The following is a 6,000-nucleotide window of genomic DNA, read 5'->3' on the forward strand; positions in this document are numbered from 1 at the left end:
ATCATTGGAGCTCGTCCTGAACATCATATTAGCATACTGTGCCTAGGGCTAACCCCCGGGTCTTCTACTCATACTACATGGGCCGACATTGTGGCGGTAGACCCATTCACACAGAAGGGAAACTCACCTGCACTGGCTGAGCTTGCTGATGATCCCACTAGCTGCTGCCCGACAACTCTCTGAACTCCTGCTCCACTAGTTCCCTGAGCTACCAATATCAATGCAACATTAAGTCTAACTGACCCCCGAAAGACAACCAAGTCAACTCTGGTCAGAGTCAAGGTCCTGGTCAAGGTCAACCTTCCAGGTCCACCCTACTCGCCGAGTCACCCTACTGACTCGCCGAGTTCATATGTTCAGAGTCCTTCCATTCGCGACTCGACTTGCCGAGTCAGTCCATGACTTGCCGAGTCTACCGATTCCCGAGTCCTGACCTGTTCAACTCACCGAGTTCCACTCGACTCACCGATTTGAGTCTCAACTTGAAGGGTTTGGGGTTTCACGTCTTGACTCGCCGAGTCCAAGAACAGACTCACCGAGTCCAAGACAACCTTCAACAGACTCGCTAAGTAGTTCTTCCAACTCGCCGAGTTCCTGCCCAACTTCATCCGACTCGACGAGTTGTTCATCCCACTCGTCCAGTTCCTACTAATCTTCATGCTACTCGCCGAGCTCACTCAAAGGACTCACCGAGTCCATTTAAATCCTCGTACATGCAGAGGACTTTTGAGTCATGCATGGACTCCAAACTGTAGATCTACTCTTCCCAAGCCTATTCCTCACGTAAAGTTGCAAACTTTACGTGTAGAGAAGGAGATCTAGGCCAAATACACCATAAACTAGGGTTTAAGGCAAAGAGGCTCCATAATCAACTCAAGGGCAGATACTTTATGCTTCACAAGGCCAAAATATGTTTAGATCCGAAGTAGCAACTTCAGATCTGGCTTCTAACTCAAATGGATACTAATCATGGCTAAAAAGCCCCAAAACTCACACATAGATCTAGGTGTAAAGCAGTCCAAGAACTAGTTTATTACCTCCAAATGTTCAGAAATATCTTCCCAATCCCAGATCTATAGCCCCTTCTTGCACCTCCAAGATCCTTCTTCTTTCTCCAAGCTTTAATGCACTCTTTAAGGCAATAATTGGCTCAACAATGGATATAGCGGCTAGGGTTTGGTGTTCTGGGTTAGAGAGGCAGTAAAGGAACCCTAGGGAAGAGAATGAGGCGCTTAAATAGGCTCCAAGTCCCGAATTTAGGGTTTTCCTCGTACAGACCAGACTCGCCGAGTCTCCTTGGCCGACTCGCCGAGTCGGTCACTTACTCTTCGACCCGGATCCCGCTCGGACTCGCCGATTTCCTCCTTGGACTCGCTGAGTCGTCCCTTAAAATTAGGGCTTCCTTTCCTTTCTTGGCCTTTCTGACTTCGGGTGTTACACCAACCTCTCTCTCTCAACCTGTGGAACATAACGAGTGCTGAACATCTCCCGGAACTGATCCCAAGTAACTGCAGCCTGTTGCGCATCTGAATAAGATCTCGTAGTCAACCTCCAACAATCCTTCGCCTCGAGCCTCAAAAGGTTCAGAGCACACCTCACTCTATGATCCGCAGGGCATGAACATGTGAAGAAACAGCCCTCCACATCTGACAACCATCTCATAGCAACGATCGGATCCTGTACTCCATCGAAAGTAGGGGCTTCGTATTATCGGAGTCCCGATACTGAAAACCTCGACCGGTTCCTCCGCCTGCCGCTGTTACAACCACTGTAGCTGCCGCGGCAGCCGCCTCTGCAAGAGCTGCATAACGCTCATCAAAGTACTCAATCATGGCGGTCTTGATCGACCCAAACATCTCCGACAACTCAGCCTGGAACATTGTAGCAACCTCATCATGTAGGATCTCACGAATCCTGGCATCCAACTCGTCCGTACTCATCAGACCAATGACCTAGGGTGGTACTGATCCATCCTGATCAGCCTCTCCTGATCCCGATCCCAAACCAGATCCTGCCTCGAGACGTCTCGTAATCGCCATACTGAAAATATGCCACAAGATATTAGGCATTCCTCATAATAATCCAGAGAACTAGCTCCCAACAAACCCTAGGGGTTGTGACTTCCCTGATACGTGTATGGGTCCAGTGCTTTCAGTAGTACGGGCCCATACTACCTTCCACACCTACCCATATTTGTATCAGGTATCACCACAACACCCTAACAATAGCATATACATAACGAACACTCGATCCCCACTCCTAGAGGAGCACCACTATCCCATAACCGACCTACCGGTCTTATGCGACCCTCCCATCCATGAAACTTCCACGAACCCTGCAGCACCAGTGTAAGCTAGTCATACATAACACTGGACCCTATAGACTTTCGAATATCCAATCCTACCCTAAGCTCCCAATCATACAAGAACAGAACATAAGTCCAAATCAAACATTCTCAGGCTATAAGATCTTAATTATGTATAACCATGATGCATACACTAAATAACTAGAGTAATGATGTCAATTTCATACAAAGGAATCCCTAGGCTAGCAAGCATCATATAATCAGACAATTGTATCATGCAATTCCAGAAGATCCCTAGCCTAGTACTAGCATGCCGTTCTAACATATCACATAATCAATAACTTGTATGATATTTTGGGGTCTACATATTGGATAGGGCTGATCGTACCCTCTGCATCCTCCTTTACTTATTTCGAAAAACCTTTTGAAAATCCCTCCTTGATTTGAGACTGGATTCACACGAATGTTCCTCCAATTCGCTCAAACCAAGGCTCTAATACCAACTTGTAACACCCATAAAATTTGAGCCAAATTAAAACATTTGAATTCATTCAAAAACCATTAAGTTCATACATTTGTTTTACAAAATAATTGAAACATTAGAGTATTCCCCAGAACCATATCACATAAATCATAAAACATGAGGAGCGGTACGATCATGCCTTCGCCTTGCCACGATCTCCTGAAGTACCTGAAACAAAACAACAAACTGTAAGCCCGAAAGCTTAGTGAGTTATCCCCAAAATACCAACAGACATATAACCATACTCATATCATATCACAATACAGAACAACCATGCACATCAGGTCTACTATGTGACTGGTCTGCCCGCACCAGGCCTTCAGTCCACCTGGTCCACCCTCCGAGTCTAGCCATGTACATCGAGTCTACAATGTGATTGGTCTGCCCGCACTAGGCCTTCAATCCACCTGGTCTGCCCTGTTGGGGCCTTCAGCCTATCCGGACCGCTCGATGGACCTTCGGATTATCCGGTCCGCCCTGGGTATGTTGGCCTACAACACAAAGCAGGACCCACCTCAACCCAACCCCGTCAAACAACCATGTGCACATAAAACAATTAATCACATAACAAATCCTTAACCAGACAAACAGTCTAACAGATCACATAGCACATCAACATGCTAACTAGGATTCCAACCTAACCGGTCACTAGCATAACATTACCCTATATACCGGGTACCGACCTTAACCAGGTCACTAACATAGCATTACCCTAAATACCGGGTACCGACCTTAACCAGGTCACTAACAAAGCATTACCCTAAATACCGGGATGCAGATCTAGCAAAGCAATAACATAACAAACAATACCCGGATTTCCATCCGATAAAGGGCCGGCCTTGGTGCCGTAGACCCTGTGGATATAGTGAGGATAACTCACCTGCAATTGCCGACTGCAAAGATAAGACCAAGCTGCTCCGACCACCGACACGATCTTCACCACAAAACACTACCAAAGAACCAATTCCATAAATACCCATATTACCAAAGTACTATTGGAAGTCAAACTGGTTAACTCTTGGTCAATGTCAAAGTCCTCAGACAAAGTCAACCTTTTTGGTTGACTTCTACTCGCCGAGTCAACCCCTCGACTTGTCGAGTTCTTATACTCAGAAATTACCATAACACGAGTCAACTCACCGAGTCGCCACAAGACTCGTCGAGTTCAACGATCACAGAATTCCCTCCTGTCCAACTCACCGAGTCACCAACCAACTCACTAATCCAAAGCTTTAACCCAAAAGAGAATGGGCTCCGTGACCAGACTCGTTGAGTCCAAGAACAAACTCGCCGAGTCCAAGGCAATCTTCATCAGACTCGCCGAGTTGTTCTTTCCAACTCGCCAGGTCCATGCACATGTTCATACAACTCGTCGAGTACACCCATGTGACTCGCCGAGTCTCTCCAGTTCTCAATCCACACAGTGGCTTTTCGAGCCATGCAGGGGTTCCAAACCACAGATCCACCCTTCTACAGCCTAACCCTCACATAAAGTTGCAAACTTTACGTGAAACCAAGGAGACATAAGCCCAAAACACACTAGGGCTTGGGTTTTAGACAAAGGGGTTTCACCAATAACTCTTAGACAGAAGCTTTATGACATTTTGTACCATCACAAGCCTAGATCTGAAGTAGCAACCTCAGATCTAAGCCTTTAACTCGAAATAGCTCTTAATCATACCAAAAATGCCCCAAATCTCAAATGATAATAGATCTAGATACAATAGATCCCAAGCAACGGATTATTACCTCCAATCCATGTTATCAATCACGCGCTATAGCGGCGCTATAGCGGTTCGCGGTGTTCCAGGACCTACATTTTCAAAATAGCATTTAGTAATTGCGGTACCGCTAATATCGGCGCTATTTACCGCTATTAACCGCGAAACTTATGACCGCAATATCACCGCTATTACCGCTTTTCGATTTTCGTCCATAATGGGCTACTTAGGCTATTAGATCCAGAATTAAATGAATGAGCCCACTACTTTTTTTGGTTATATATGGTTATAGTATGCCCAATCAGTCAAAACTCAAACCCAATAGTGTGTTTTTATCATAAAAATTTCCACCGTTTTTTTTTCCTTTTTTCCGGATGATCTTCTGCATGTAAACAAACCCCTCCTCTTGTTGAGTCTTGTATGACTATCCCTTACTTTTGTTTGACTTTTTTTTTATCTCTTTATGCTATTATTAAGAAATACTAATAAACTAACTAGTGCTTAAACATTAAACTTAATAACTGTAAATGTTCGAATGGTCTATACCGATTAAATATTAACTATTATATATATATATATATATATATATATATATATATATATATATATATATATATATATATATATATATATAACGCTATATCAACGCTTTACCACCGTAAAAACCGCTATTTCAAATAGCGGACCTCGACCGCTATTTGATTTTCGACTGCGATAACTGCATAGCCTCCAATATATGCTCCAACTAAAGTAGATCCCGGATCTACACCACTCCTTTGTAGCAAGCCTTTAATTCCTCAAGCTCTTTCCACCAAATTCCTCTTCCAAGCTCCAATCTCCTCAATAATGAAGTCTCACATAAAGATTAGGGTTTCTGGTACTCTCAGGGGGGATTAGGAGGCTGGGAGAAGGACATAAAGTCCTTTAAATAGGGTGCAACCCTCGGGATTAGGGTTTTCTCTCTTCAACACCAACTCGTCGAGTCCAAGCCACCGACTCGGCGAGTTGGCCACTTAAACCCGTGAGAAATCCCGTTCCGACTCGGTGAGTAAGCATTCCTACTTGGCAAGTCTCTTTCCTTAATTTACAGTTTAAGTCCTTCAATAGCACCTCTGGAATTTGGGGTGTTACACTCTGGGTAATGCTCCATCATTTCATCCACCGGCTCCCAAGTCCATTCCGAGCCCTTCCGGTTCTACCATTGCACCTTCACCAGCTCGACCCTCTTGTTTCTTAGATCCTTCGACTTCTGGTCAGGGATTGCTACAGGCCGCTCGATGTAATTTAGGCTGTCATTGACCTGAATATCCTTTAAAGGTACCACTGCCGAATCGTACACCAAACATTTCCGTAATTTGGAGACGTGAAAAGTGATATGAATCTGACTGAGTTCGGCTGGCAGGTCTAGCGTATACGCCACTTTGCCCACCCGGGCTATTACCCTGAAGGGT

This window comes from Lactuca serriola, chromosome 3, assembly GCF_051521515.1.
Source record: "Lactuca serriola cultivar US96UC23 chromosome 3, Lser_US96UC23_V15, whole genome shotgun sequence".
Taxonomy (NCBI): Eukaryota; Viridiplantae; Streptophyta; class Magnoliopsida; order Asterales; family Asteraceae; genus Lactuca; species Lactuca serriola.